This window comes from Eleutherodactylus coqui, chromosome 5 (genome assembly GCF_035609145.1).
Source record: "Eleutherodactylus coqui strain aEleCoq1 chromosome 5, aEleCoq1.hap1, whole genome shotgun sequence".
NCBI classification, from domain to species: Eukaryota; Metazoa; Chordata; class Amphibia; order Anura; family Eleutherodactylidae; genus Eleutherodactylus; species Eleutherodactylus coqui.
Genome location: NC_089841.1, coordinates 91,464,167 through 91,480,362, shown reverse-complemented (window position 1 = coordinate 91,480,362; position 16,196 = coordinate 91,464,167). Strand labels below are relative to the sequence as shown.

At 43.5% G+C, this 16,196-nt stretch overlaps 1 protein-coding gene across 3 annotated transcripts in view; it reads left to right on the top strand.

The window, feature by feature from the left end:
• The window catches only part of PDE8B (phosphodiesterase 8B), a 157,480-nt gene that overhangs the window by 98,236 nt on the left and 43,048 nt on the right, over positions 1-16,196 (top strand). The gene's annotated exons all lie outside the window — the stretch shown is intronic.

The window sequence follows — 16,196 nt, the reverse complement described above, 5'->3', positions numbered from 1 at the left end:
GGAGCCCCCCCCCCCCCCCCCCCGGCATTGCGATCGGCGCTATGCAATGGATAGCGCCGATCGCAAAAAAGTAAATAAAAGTGCAATAAAAGTTAAAGATTCAGCTGCTCTGATGGATCGGATCCATCGGAGCAGCTGAAATTACTCACCGATGTCCGCCGCACGACTCCCAGCTGTCCCGATGCTCCGGGCGCCGTAGCCGTCCTTCTGCGCATGCGCGCCAGGCGGCATTACGTCAGCCGCGTGCGCAGAAGGCCCGGCGGCGCGGGAGACTTAAAATCTCCTGGCTCCCGGCTCCTGTAGGTAGCCGGGAGGCAGGAGATGTCAGCGGGGACTGCGGTGAGCGGTCCCCGGTACCGCGATCGCCGTTATACAACGGATAGCGGCAATCGCGAAAAAGTTTTTAAAAAGTAAAAATCAGCTTAATTTCACCTCCCCTCATGGATCGGATTCATGAGGGGAGGTGAAAATACTCACCTCAGGTCCGCCGATGTCCTCCGGCCGGTGTCGGGACCCCCCGCTGGCTTCTGCGATGTGCCGATGCGGCGCGCATGCGCAGAAGCCGGCGAGCCCGGCAAATTCAAAATCTCCCTGCACCCGGCTGTCACAGATAGCCGTGTGCAGGGAGATATAACTGGGGACCGCTGTATGCGGTTTCCAGTCATATGAACACCGTTATCCATCAGATAACAGTGATCATATAAAGTTAAAAAGTAAAAAAAAAAAAAAAAAGTTAAAAGTAAAAAAAAGTTTAAAAAGTTAAAGTTTCATCTCCCCTTATGGATCGTATCCGTAAGGGGGGATGAAATTACGTACCCAAGGTCCCGGATTTGTTCCCTGGTGGGATGTTGATCTGCGGATCTTACCCCAGCTTCGGCGCATGCGCCAGTCAGCATGATGGCGGACGCATGCGCAAAAGTGAAAGATTGCCCAAGAAATATAAAATCTCCCTGCTGCTGGCTACAAAAGGTAGCCAAGAGCCTGGAGATGTCACGGGGAGCCGCGGTATGCGGTTACTGGTCACGTGATCGCCGTTATCCAATGCATAATGGCGATCACGTAAAAGTTCTTTAAAAAGTGGCAGTTTCATTTCCCCTCACCGATGCGATCGGTGAGAGGAGATGAAACATCTTCTCGGAGGCTTCCGCATTTGAATCCAGATGCGATTATCCTCCATGGACCCTTCCGGCTGCTGCGCATGCGCCCGCCGGCAAAATGCCGGACACATTCGCAGGAGCCGGGGAGCCCAGGAAATTTTAAATCTCCTTGCTCCCAGCGACTAACGGTCGCTGAGTGCTCGGAGCAGTGACCGGTGGCCTCGCTGAGCGGTCCCTGGTCACGTGATAAAGTAGCGATCTAACATTAGGCCGGTCACACATGACCGGAGAGGAATTACAGGTTCTGCATGCGCTTGATCAGCGGTAATCCACGGATCAATCGCATGCATTGGATTACACAATTCCCCCCAAATAGCGGGTCAGAATTACGTAATCCACTCGCAGAAACAGAACACAGCATGTTATATTTTACCACGGATATCCGCGACCTAGAGCCCATTGTGCTCTATGACCGCGGATATACTCGCACCCCATATGCAAACACATTGTGTACGGGCTGCGGGTACCCGAGTCATCTCTAAGCGACGGCGCGGGAAATGCAAACAAAAAACCGCCTGTGTGAGTAGGCAGTTATGCGCAGTACATTACGCAACCGTATGCAGGGTCACAGCCGGGCTCATAGCTGGAATCCGCTGCAGGCCTCGGCAAGCGGATTCCGCCTACGGTTACGTGAGCCCGGCGTTATTCAGACCGCTACCTGTAATACGCAATTTACAAGAAGCCCCGGGAACGTTCGTCTTCCTGCAGTTCCAGGAGCAGCTTGTTGAGTGCCTTCTCTGTGAGACCGCTGCACCGCAGCAAGATTACAAAGCCTCACAGCGCCACTTTCTACACCCCATCCCCGCCGCTGAGGTTACGAAATACCCCCCAAAATACATGAGAGGAGGGGGGATACACGGTTTTCTTGCCCCATGTGCCCAGCCCAACCAGCCTCCGTAAATACCCCTGTCTTCGGACATAAAACGCAGTTTATATTATTACCTTTATCTAATATTTAGGGAATGCCAAAAAATGGAGATGGCGGGGGGGGGATTATTTTTAGGAAGTCAAATTTTTTTCCGTATAAGTGGGCAATGGGGCTGGCATTCCCTCCATTATGGGCCTAGCCATGTGTCCTGTAAGTAGATTAGGGCCACAATGGGTATGTTTCTGAACACGGGACAAATGGGGGTATCCATTTTGGGGCGAAAGTCTTCATTCCTATGTACACTGTACAAAAAAAACAGTTTTTAAATTGACACAATTGCCAAAAAAATGAAAATCGTAATTTTTTCCTTTTGCTTTGCTTAGATTCATTCAAATACTTTGGGGTCAAAATATGCAGTACACCCCTAGATGAATTTGTTAAGGGGTCTAGTTTTTAAAATGGGGTCATTTGTGGGGGTTCTCTATCGTTTTGGATGCTCAATGGCTCTACATGTGGGCAATGGGGACTGGAATTTATTCCGTTGTACCCTGAAATCCAACGGGTGCTCCTTCCATTATAGGCCTAGCTATGTTTCCTTTAAGTAGATTAGGGCCACAATGGGTATGTTTCTGAACACGGGACAAATGGGGGTATCCATTTTGGGGCGAAAGTCTTCATTCCTATGTACACTGTACAAAAAAAACTGTTTTTAAATTGACACAATTGCCAAAAAAATGAAAATCGTAATTTTTTCCTTTTGCTTGGCTTAGATTCATTCAAAAACTGTGAAGTCAAAAAAGTCATCATACCCCTAGATAAATTCGTTAGGGGGTCTAGTTTTTAAAATGGGGTCATTTGTGGGGGTTCTCCATCGTTTTGGTCACTCAATGGCTCTACAAGTCGGCAATGGGGACTAAATCTCCTTCAAGCAAAATTTCTGTTCTGAAAGCCACCGGTTGCTCCTTTCATTTTGGGCCCCATTGTGCATATAGACGTAATACTAGGGCCACAATGGGTATGTTTCTGAGCACAGGACAAACAGGGGTATCCATTTTGGGGTGCAAGTCTTCATTCATATATGTGCAGTACAAAAAAAACTGCTTTTGAAATGACAGAATTACCAAAAAAATGAAAATCGTATTTTTTTTCCTTTGGCTTGGCTTAGATTCATTCAAAAACTGTGAAGTCAAAAAAGTCATCGTACCCCTAGATAAATTCGTTAAGGGGTCTACTTTTCAAAATGGGGTAACTTGTGGGGGATCTCCATTGTTTTGGTCACTCAAGGGCTCTACAAGTGGGCAATGGGGACTAAATCTCCTTCAAGCAAAATTTCTGTTCCGAAAGCCACCGCTTGCTGCTTTCATTTTGGGCCCCATTGTGCATCCAGACATATGATTAGGGCCACAATGGGTATGTTTCTGAGCACCAGAGAAATAGGGGTATCCATTTTGGGGTGCAAGTCTTCATTCATATATGTGCTGTACAAAAACACTGCTTTTAAAATTACAGAATTACCAAAAAAATGAAAATCGTAATTTTTTTCCTTCGGCTTGGCTTAGATTCATTCAAAAACTGTGAAGTCAAAAAAGTCATCGTACCCCTAGATAAATTCGTTAAGGGCTCTACTTTTCAAAATGGGGTCACTTGTGGGCGTTCTCCATCGTTTTGGTCACTCAAGGGCTCTACAAGTGGGCAATGGGGACTAAATCTCCTTCAAGCAAAATTTCTGTTCCGAAAGCCACCGGTTGCTCCTTTTATTTTGGGCCCCATTGTGCATCCAGACATATGATTAGGGCCACAATGGGTATGTTTCTGAGCACGGGAGAAACAGGGGTATCCATTTTGGGGTGCAAGTCTTCATTCATATATGTGCGGTACAAAAAAACTGCTTTTAAAATGACAGAATTACCAAAAAAATGAAAATTGTAATTTTTTTCCTTCGGCTTGGCTTAGATTCATTCAAAAACTGTGAAGTCAAAAAAGTCATCGTACCCCTAGATAAATTCGTTAAGGGGTCTACTTTTCAAAATGGGGTCACTTGTGGGGGTTCTCCATAGTTTTGGTCACTCAATGGCTCTACAAGTGGGCAATGGGGCCTAAATCTCCTTCAAGCAAAATTTCTGTTCCGAAAGCCACCGATTGCTCCTTTCATTTTGGGCCCCATTGTGCATCCAAACGTAAGATTAGGGCCACAATGGGTATGTTTCTGAGCACGGGACAAACAGGGGTATCCATTCTGGGGTGCAAATCCTAATTTTCATGTGTACTATAGAAAAAAGTCCTGTCTTTAAAATGACATATTTGCAAAAATATGAAATTTTTGTTTTTCTCTTCTAAATTGCATTGACTCCTGAAAAAAAACTGTGGGGTTAAAATACTCATGACACCCCTCAGTGAATACGTTAAAGGGTGTAGTTTTTAAAATGGGGTCACTTGTGGGGGTATCTATCATTTTGACTCCTATGAGCCTTTCCAATCTTGGGATTGGTGTAGGAAAACAAAGTGTTCCTCAAAATGCTGAAAAGTAATGTTACATTTGTACGTCTCCTAAATGGTTAAAAAAAAACGAAAGTTTTTCCAATGTGCGCCCAAAATAAAGTAAACGGATGGAAATATAAATCTTAGCAAAAATTTCTATATTATGTTTGCACATATTTGAGATATTGCAGTTGGAAATGTGAAAAAATGACGATTTTTTCAAAATTTTCCCAATTTTGGCGCTTTTAATAAATAAACACAAATTCTATCGGTCTTTTTTTTTCCACCTAAATGAAGTACAACAGGTGGCGATAAAACAATGTCAGAATCGCTTGGATATGCAAAACCTTTCTGGTCTTTTTCCATGCTAAAGTGACACGTGTCAGATTTGCAAAATTTGGCCTGGTCATTAAGGCGTAAACAGGCTTGGTCACTAAGGGGTTAAAGGAGCTGTCCAATTATCGCACAATATTTTCCCTATAGCTGCAACTGAATTAAAGCAACAAAAAGAACTGTACTTAACTTTTACTAGGAGGATCCAACATTGCAGCCCATTGTCCTCTAAGCATTTTTTGCGAAGGTGCTGTTATAGAAAGTCACTTGACTGCTGCAGCCAATCAGAGGCTACAACATCACAGGTCATTCTCCTGCAGTTAATTGTGTTGGCTGTCCCTCCGTTCATCTCGTTTCTGGTGCTTTTTCCGAGTGGTCAAGATAGCTACCGCCATCTCTAATCTACATAATGGTCCATAGTGCATTGGTAGTGTTTAGGGGGTTGTCTAATTGCAAAACTATTGATGGTCTATTTGTAGGATAGGCTATAAGTAGTAGATCAACGGACATCTGTTGCCTAGGAACCCTGCCAATCAGCTGCTTGCTGGGCCAGTGTGCTTGTGTGCTGAACTGATCTCTGCAGTGGCCAGCTTGGTATTACAAGCAAAGTTTTCACTGAAGTGAATGACATATAATACTACGCCTGGCCACTCAAGTGGAAACTGAGTTTTCAGAAATCTCAGTGCACAAGTACACCGGCCAAACAAACAGTGGATCGGCAGGGGTCCTGAGTAGCGGAACCCCGATGATCTAGCATTGGTGAGCCATCAATAGTTTACAATTGAACAACCCGTTTAAAACTACCAATGCACTATATCTGCTCTTTGATTGGCCTGTGCTGATCACATGATCAGCACTGGCCAATCACAGAGCAGTGTACAGTGTAATTAGAAAATGTCTATCTTGGCTGCCCGAAAACAGCAATGGGGACTGTCAGAATGCAGGGACAGCTGACACAATCCACCATAGGTAATATACCCCCTCCACCCTCAGGCACCGGGACAGAATTTTGTCTCAAAAACCCAAAGGTCGCTCTAGTACATCATATCATCTTTATTCTACATATTGTGATTAGGGTTTTTTATGTTTGTGCTTTATTATCGGCTGGCTAAATATTGATGTTCATCTTCTCTTATTATGGTGACTGACATACAACTCTTAACAACGTTACATAAGTTGTTTTTTTATGAGTTGTATACCTGAGAATATTTATCTATCTTATTTAGTTTTTTACATTTCAATAAAATTAGTTTAAAAAAATGACAAAACAGTTTAAATAGAGTCCTCCACAGTGCAGAACATAATGAGTGTTACTGACAGCAGGTGTAGACCCACTGTGCCAACCAACCGGTTTGGCTTTGGGCTAAACCTAAGTGAATTGTCCTGATGGTTTCCCGGTATTCACCCTTTAATTCCCGTACAGGGATCTGTACCTCGCTGCAGGAAACCAAGTAGGCCACTACCTTCTGGAGTAGTCTCTGTGTGGATGGCAGCTGACCCACGGGGGTCAGAGTCACCGGTGCAAAGCACTGTGAACAGTCTGAGCTGTGAACAGAATCTGGTCTGGTGTCGGGACAGGCAGAGTGCAAATGGAAACCGGGCAGGAGACCAGGAATCAGAGCAGTTGCTGAAGTCAGGAGCAGAAGGCCTTAGCTGGGTGACAGACAAACACACTAATAGTAAGGCAAGGAGGAGGATCCCCAGTGCAGCTAGGAGGGTAGGAGGGTAATAGCCAATTACCCTGCAGCTGGGCTGACAGCACTGGGGAGGATTAAAGGGGTTGTCCCGCGGCAGCAAGTGGGTCTATACACTTCTGTATGGCCATAATAATGCACTTTGTAATGTACATTGTGCATTAATTATGAGCCATACAGAAGTTATAAAAAGTTTTTCACTTACCTGCTCCGCTGCTGGCGTCCTCGTCTCCATGGTTGCCGTCTAATTTTCGCCGTCTAAAATGGCCTAATGGCCAAATTAGACGCGCTTGCGCAGTCCGGGTCTTCTCCTGTTCTCTATGGGGCTCCGTGTAGCTCCGCCCCGTCACGTGCCGATTCCAGCCAATCAGGAGGCTGGAATCGGCAATGGACCGCACAGAAGAGCTGCGGTCCACGGAGGTAGAGGATCCCGGCGGCCATCTTCACCGGTAAGTATAGAAGTCACCGGAGCGCCGGGATTCAGGTAAGCGCTGTGCTGTTCTTTTTTTCAGTCCCTGCATCGGGGTTGTCTCGCGCCGAACGGGGGGGGTGAAAAAAAAAAAACCTGTTTCGGCGCGGGACAACCCCTTTAACTCTTGCAGTGCTAATGGAAAGTACACAGCACTGAAGAGGATTAACCCCCACAGTGCTGGTGGAAAGTAAACGGCTAAAGGCTATTCATACAGGAGGAGCCAAGTGACGTCCGCATCTGTCCAGATTAGTAAGAGGACGGCTGCCCTGGGTAGCCAGCCTAACAATGAGGAATAAGTCAGATTCATGATATTGCTATAATATAGTGTTTCAAGTAAAGAGATGCTGTGGCTTCTTGTCATGGCCAAAGGCTTCCCCTTCAGTCAGCCACAGTGCCCCCTCCATGTCCTGTTCAGCAGATACCACACCTGTTCTCCTGTCAGCACAATCTGTAAGGTGTATATGCCCATCCTACCTCTTAAAGAGAAAGCATGCCCCCCTCTTTCATGCTCCCAGCCAATCTGAAATGTCTGCTTTTTTAAGATGCTCTCCCCCACTGGAGGGTGCTTGAGCAATAGTTTCTGTTAGGTTCTTCAAAGGTGCAGTAGTTTGTGATTTCCTCTTTATTTTCCCCATACTCAATTCACCCAGCTTTCCTGTCTTCTTCTGTCCTGACCTCGGTGTATACCTCAACCACGAATGATCTGATTGCTATCTGCCCAAACTCTCTGTCTGTCTCTCCACTTCTGCAAGAATTCTGCCTGTTCTGATGCTGACTTATATAATTGACTACCTCTCTGCCTGTCACTTTGCATTATCGTGCTTCTGATTAGATTATGTTAGCTGCCACTGCACCAGGACTATTCTTGGGGTAATGACCTGGGGGGTCCTACAGCTAATACCAGATCCCAATTGGTGAGATGAGAGGGTGAAACCAAGAGGACTCCTAGTTGCTGCCCTGAAATGTAGCCCAAGGGCAAACAGACAGTAGGCCCTCAGCTGCTACATGAACAACATTTTTTGTATTAATGAATTATATGCTTCTACTGTACCTCAAAGTAATAGAAGATTGATTGGTCAGTGAAGTCATGTTTCACTAAAACCTCATTCTTTATCCCTTTAGTTAGCCATCCATGTATTTTATTTTCCATGTCAGTATCAACATTTGTGCTTATTTTAAATGTATCCATGGTTGATTATATTTTAAGCACTTCCTAAGCACATACTTCTGATTTTATGTAATATTAATAATTAATTAATTAAGACATTGAAGCCAACTATTAACTTTCTATCTTCTCCCATGAAAAAACTGAGCTATAGATCCCCATCATTATGATTGCAGTGGCCTCTTATCACTGTTACTATGTTACTGTAATATTGCTTGTAATTGGCTTCAATTTAAAGTAATGAGATATGTACAATATAATTGATGGCATGGCCTCCATTAGATAACGATGGCCTTACGTTCTGTTTCATTTAATATTAGCTAGAGCCTTTTTTTGTTCTGTTTTGCAGATTTCAGAACAGATATTGATGATTGCTATGGTCGGCTATATATTGAGGCTTAGGGCTCAGACAAGCGTATACATATAAATGCTAGCGGAAGAACAACTCTTTGTGTGCTTTCACACAAAGCGATTGTTGCTCACTTGTTCAGTTTTGCGATGGCTAACAAATTATCGGGAGCATTAGGCCCCCTGCACACGGACGGAAATTTTGCGGCAGGATTTCCCGCAGAATTTCCGCCCCTGGACGCCTGCTTAGGATTGCATTGCAAAACACAATCCTGGGCAGACGGACGCGATTTGTCCGGAAAACAAATCGCGGCATGCTCTATTTCTGTGCAGCTCTCGCAGAGGCCTGCACGGAAATGTCTCTCCCGGCACCCCGACTCTACTCTGCGCATGCGCCGGCAGCCGGCACATCAAAGAGGCGGAGCCGCGGGAGAGGTGAGCGCTGCACTCGTCCCTGCAGGCGCTCGGGTCCCGGCCATTGCAGGCGGCTTTAACTGGGCTAAAATACCACTCGTTAACTAGTTAGGGGGCGAGAGGTTCTTTGGTGGGTATGTATTTGAAATTTTAACCACGCTTATTGGTTGCTGAATCCACTGAATACACATAAATATGTGCAAGTGGTCTTCTAGTGACCGCTCACTGCTGTGGTGCCTTGCTGGACCAAAACCAGCCCGAGACCGTAGCATCAAGTGTTCATTCAAAGCCCAGCAGAGACTGTTTCGTCCAGGATCACTTGCACGTATTTATGTGTTTTTGTAAACCAATGAGCATTAAGTGGAAGGCCAAAATGTTAAAAAAAAGGCAGGAGCCAATCAGCAGTTGGTGGGAAGCGCACACCGAATAAGTCGACACCTTCCTGCAAAGTCTCTACTAGGCGTTGAATGATAATTACTTGTTTACACCATACCTTAATTAATCAACTAGTGACAATTTTTATGTAAGCTAAAACCAAGCAACTAGTGAACGAATTCTTGCTCCTCACCTGATTGGTGGCCATTAGAGAAGAGCGAGCATACTCGCTAAGGGCAAGTGCTCGATCGGGCATTGCCCTTAGCAAGTGCCTGCCCGCTCGGGAGCAAAGATTCAGCAGGCGGGGAGCGGCGGGGGAAAGCAGGGAGGAACGGAGGGGAGATCTCTCTCTCCCCCCCCCCCCCACCCGCTCCCCCCTACTCATGGCCACAACTCACCTCTCACCCACGCTGGCAGCCGAACCTTTTCTTCCGAGCGGGCAGGTACTCGCTAAGGACAATGCTCGATCAAGTAATTGTCCTTAGCGAGTATGCTCGCTCATCTCTAGTGGCCGTCTTTACATGGAACTACTGTCACTTACATTGGCTCTGTCAAGCAACTAGTTGGAGGATAGTTAATAGTGTAAAGCCACTTTTAGTTAGTCTTTCACACGACCATATGCATTTTTACATTCGCCCGTATGTGCCGTAAAATCGCATGAATGAAGAATAGCCACGATCAAGCCCCGATCTTCAGCTGTGTATTTTCTGCCATTCACACGGGCAGCTGCAGCGTATCAGCAAGAAAATACGCTGCAGCACAGAAATCCCTCCATCAGCAGAAATCCACAGAATGACTGCTAATGCTTAAATAGAGGCAGCTGTCTTTGTTTCTCAGCACAGGACGCAGGTAACCCACCCCCCCCCTTCCTTTTTTTCAGCTACCATAGGAGTCTATGGGAGTTTCCAGCATATCTTGGCCAAAGATAGGGCAAGACCTATTTTTCAATGCAGCGTTTTTGGTCTCCGTTTTGCTATTTTTGCTGACGCGATTTTTGTATGCGGCCAAAAACCTTTCAGCAGAATGAATACATTGGAAGCCAATGCTACAGAGGTTCGAGATTTTTGCCTGATTTTTGGATGCAGCTAAATAACTGCATACATACAGTCGTGTGAATGAGGCCACTCTCACACACTGCATTGGCAAAATGCTGCGATTTTTAACAGTGTTTTCAAGCGCTTTTTAACACATGGGTGATGAGGTGCATTAAAAAGTGCATATACGCGCCAGAATAGAGCAGGCAGCGCTTGAAAATTGCTATATTAGAAAACGCAGCATTCGAGCACATGTCTGCAGGGCCCCATTGAAATCAATGGGAGTGTTGTACCGCGATTACCGTGGCGTTCAAACCGCTGCAATAAACGTTGCAAAAAGCGCATGTGTGAGAGTGGCCTAAGGTCTTGGGTTTATAGTCTAGTTGCTGAGGCTATACTTTTTGGGTCTTATTTTTTTTCAGGATGGAGATTGCTAGTTAAGCAATTGCATCTGCACTGAGCAGTTTATAAGAATCTCAAGAAACCCACCTGGACTCTTGAGACTCCTATAAACTGATGTATACCATCTCTTATATGCAGCATTCTTTGTAAGCTGAACCTCAGGCATATAACTACAGGACATTGCAGCTGCGTTCTCTGGTGTATTGCTAGATTTACAGTTGCCAGCTGTTACACTGTCTACAAAGGGGTTAATTGCATACTTTTTACACTGATGAGGACTCTTAGGGAATTGTTTCTTCTTAATACCAGTTTAGTTTCCTCCTAAACTGCCTCCAGTTTGCACAAAGAACGAGTGTGATCTTCAAGCCTGGATACCGCCTGATAGGCTACAGAATGCTGAGCATCCAGCAGATGATCATCTCATCCAGACATGATGCTTATTTCCTTCTCTAAAAAAAAAAGAATTGGCTTGAGGGCTTGAAACATCCATCCAGTCTCATCATCTGCAAAAGACGATGATTGATGATATGGACTGCAATTCCCAATGTCATAACCACATTGATGGTCTCTCCGAGAATGTGTAGCCAGATGATGTTACATGTAGTTAAAAAGTTGAATACTATCCTGGATAGAAAGTCTTAAACCATTCAAAGAATTTTCCACGTTTATCGCACAAAGGCACCAAATTAAGTAAGGTCTTGAGGTGGGGTATACCATCTTCAAAGCAGAATGTATAAGCTGGGATGGTTCTCCGATGTATTTGTATCTAGAGGATTCCCCATTTGGCATTAGGTATATGGATGTTAAGTAATCATGTAATGGAACCTTTAGTATTAGGTCCTTACTGCCTTATAGGATTTCCTTAAGATAGGTCATCAACATCATATTAGTGGAAGTCCGATACCTGGTACCTCCACTGATCAGCTGTTTTTCATAGTCCTTGTGCATTGCAACAAGCATAGTGAATACAAGCTCACTCCCAGAACTGTTTACGGCCACTGCACAATGTGGGGTATTATGCTAGTTCTGGTGCATAGTGGCTCCGGCAAGCAGATGATCAGTGGGATAGGTTGACAATTAAAAATGTTTCGGGAAACCCATTCAATGAAACAATGTAGCAGTAATTCATTTATGATCATTTGCATGTTTAATTGTTTATTAAGTTTTATGCATGAAGGATATACAAGAAAGCAACATAGTGTTATAGTACAGAACAAACAAAGTAAAAAAAAACATTCACTATGGAAAAATAACAAGCCCTGAAGAGTGAGGCATATAAAGGAAGGAGAAAGCTTAAAGTTCAGTGGTCCGACGCCTACAAGATGCAGAATATCGTGAAGTGGAGGCTGCCAGAAACATCCATATATATGAGTGATAAGAAGGAACATCTGGTGAGCCAGGAGGATTGAGGAGTTGCCACCTCCTGTGAGGAATTAGTGAAGCAAACCCCCACCCACAGGGCAAACGCATCAATAACTACACTACAATCAATACAACTATAGCTATAGAGAAAGGAAAGACGAGAAAGAAAAAGGGGGAAAGAGAGAATAAGGATAGAAGAAGCGGAGAGAGAGAGAAAAACAAAGGGTATATATACAATACAATGGATGGTGAAGAGGAAGACAGGGGAGAGTAAGGTAGGAAGGAATGGGGCCATGCCATAGGGTGAAGCCCCATGATATCTACCAGGCTTATGTCAGAAACTTTTCGAAATCCGAAGTATCTTAAAAAGAGGACCAGGTGAACTAAGTACATGAGGTCTTAAAAGAGTTAGAAGAGTCTTCGGTCACTAATTTCTCTTTTTTTTTAATGGATTCCACCACTGAGGGCAGACTGGGGCTCTGCCAATGTCGGGGTATCACGGCTAGCACAGCTGCTAAAAAGTGCCTCAGAAGACCCCTTTTTTTTACAGAAGACAGGGAACCCAGTCAATGTGTCCAGATGAGAGAGGGAAGCGGGGGACAGTGGCAGCAGTGAAAATTTGTCTTCTACCTGGTATGTCTCTCTGTTCCAGGGTACGGGGGGATATGAATTTTGTTTATGTTATGAACCCCCATCAATCAGAAAGCATATTTTCATTCTAAAAGTCACATATTTTTTTCTTCTTGGAAAAGAAGTAAAATCATGAGGACTTGCTCATCTAATCACCCCCCTACATCATTTAACCCCACAGATGCTGCAGTCATTGCTGACGGTGGCATCTAAACGTTTTTACAGAAAAATATTTAAACGACTTTTTCCCCTTACACAAGGCTTTAAATACTGAAAAAGAACCCAACGGAGCAATGGAAAAAAACACACAATTGGTGTCACCACATCCATGACAACTCATATTACATTATTTACCCAGCACTGTATATTACATAAAAAAATATATGGCACCACGAAAAAAAATATTTTTTGTAAAAATAAAGTGTTTATATTGTGCAAAAGTAGTAAAACAGAATAAAACCGCTATACGTTTATTGTCAAATCGTAATGATCCATAGAATAAAGGTAAAATAATATTTATATCACATTATGAACACCATAAAAATACATTACAAAAAAATGGCAATATCACCTTTTTTCCATTGCCCCCGGCAAAAAAGTTATAAGAAGTTATTCAATACATTACATGTACCTAAAATTGGTTCCTATAAAAACTAGAACTCATTTTGAAAAAAACAAGGTGTCATTGATGGAAAAATAATGTTATGACAATTGGAATACAAAAGGGGAAATGATTTACTGGCTCGTTAGGCTAAAATTAGTTGTCACCAAGGGGTTAAATATGCACTTAAGGTGACTGAGTTTTGTGCCAAATATATTTATATGAGACACAGATTCAAAATCTTCAAAAAAAGTGACATTTTCAGAAGTTTTTCACTTTTAACATGACTTTTGGGGGGTTAAATTTCGAGGTTGCTTGTAACACAGAAGCGGAGGGTCCGGGAATATGGTTTTCAGACGGTCATCCTTGTGTAGGGTATGATGAAGTTTCCTTGCAGTTTTCCTTAGTTTATAGCTTAGTTTTCCTTAGTTTCCTATAGCTGCGGACTGTAGGTTACTACTCAAGGTATACGATTGTTTTCTTCCTTCTCTGTGTATTGGAGTAGTTGATTTCTGGGTATCTTGGAGGCTCTGATGATCTGATCATCAATTGAGGTGGGATGGTAGCCCTGATTTAAAAAATGTTCTTTTGAGATAGTGTAATTGTTCTTTGTACTAGAGCAGATCTGGATACATCTGATGGCATTGGAGATGCCCTTTAATAGTTTGTATCTTCCCAATGAATGCAAAACGTTTCCCACCAGTATGTGAATTGCGTCTAAATATGTAATCTTTTATAGGTTAATGCAAACACTTAAAACAGTTTTTGTGTTTTGAAACAAAGCGTGAATGTCTTTGGACCCAGTCCATGAAAAGCTGCACAACAGAATTGTTACTTGAGCGTTCTGGGACCACGTACAGTTTTATTATTGCTTTTCTATTTGCACAATGCTCTACTGATGCTGCAGCTCTCCAAATCCTTGAACATAATCTGAAAAACTCAGTGAACCCAAGATGTCTAAGAGATTGAATAGGTTCTTCAGTACAAGAATCAAACATGTTTTTGGAAATTTATTTCCCTTTTGCTATCCCATATTTCTTATGTATATGAAGGACCTCTTCAACTTTTTGTTCTTCCCTATTTAAGTGATCTGTGAATCTTAATTTACGAAAGTGTGTACCCAGGGGGTGGAGGCAACTAAAAAAAAGATCTTCTAGGTCAAAGCATTTGTCTCTTCTCTTTTCCCACAGAGAGAGAAGGGGAAAGAAGACCTCTTAATCGGGGCAGAATACCCACTTACTATTCTTTTTTTATTGCAGTGCTGCCATCATACCATGTAGTACCTTTTTACATTGTAACATACGGTAGTTTGTAAGAGTGAAAAAAGACATCCATCTATCCAGTTCAGCCTATTATACTGCAATGTTGACCACAAAGAAGGCAAAAATCCTTCGTAAAGGAGATGCCAATTTTCCTCGTTTTAGGGGGAAAAAATTCCTTCCTGACTCCAAATCTGGCAATCAGAATACTTCTCTGCATCAACAACCTTTCTGAAGTAATCAGCGACTATAACTTATAATATTGTAATGCTCAAGAAAGACATCCAGGCCCCTCTTGAAGTATTTTATCGAGTTCCCCATCACCACATCCTCAGGCAGAGAGTTCCATAGTCTCACTGCTTTTACAGTAAAGAACCCCCTTCTATGTTGGTGTAGAAACCTTCTTTCCTCTAGATGTACAGTATGTCCCTTTGTTATAGTTACTGATGATTTGAATTTATGAAATTGAATATATGCCTCTATTGTACTGATTACAACACGAATCACAGATATCCAAGTGTACCCACTTTCATCCATTACGAATGGGGAAAAAAGCCAAATATAGGAACCTCTAAACTTTCAGTGTCTGAGATATTGTAAACCAAATGCGTCTGTTTGGTGTTCAACCACATCAAGATGTCTAGACATTCCAGCACGCATGCACAGATATCCTGAGTTAGCGATAAATGAGAGTACATGGTTGAGGCTATTTTGGAGGAGTCTGTGGCAAGCATTTATAGGGGCATCTGGGCCATCTGTGGCATCCCTTTAAGAACTTTGGGTCCAGTTAAAAGGGTCCTATGAACTAAATAATAATAATAATCTTTATTTGTATAGCGCCAACTTATTCCGCAGCGCTTTCAAGAACTATGATTATTCCCACATTTGAGGTCACTATCACTTAACGAGGATCTCCCATATGATGTCCTAAAGGTTGCAGGGCTGGTTGCGTAACCCTGCGTCCACGAACCCGTTGACTCTATTGCCAGTTTTTTTTCCCATGGAAGCTCTTCTTAGATCCGACTCCCGATGCTTTGAATGTGTTGGTTGGACAGCCCCCAGAGGTCACTGTCAATAGGTGACACCAGGCTGTCAAGCAAGTCTGACATCACCCATTGACAGTAAACAGTGGGGACCAGCCACTTGACACATTCACAGCATCAGGGGCCAGATCTAAGAAGAGCTCCTATGTGAGAACGGAAGGGAGTATAAAGAAACGAAAAGCGACAATAGAGTCAGAGGGGCCATGACTGCAGACGTACAGCCAGTTCCTTTGCCTAAACGACATGGCAGGTCCTCTGTAAGTAGGTATAAACTTAATTCCTTTCCAACTGCATGACATAAATATAAAGGTTTATGGAGCAGGAACCGAGTCCGCTCCATACATGGTGGCTATTATCTGTTTTTGAAAAATGCTTTGGGTTTCTTTGTTATCTAAGATCCCAAAACTTTGGATCGCGTGAATCTGAACGATTTGTCCGCCCCTGTAAAAGGGCCCTTAACTTGCGTCTTTTGGGTCATTTTCTTTTCCCATACTTGTTGAAGAGTTGTGCTTGCAGAGAGAAATTATCCCTTCTCCTTCCGCAGCACGTCCCATAGATGCT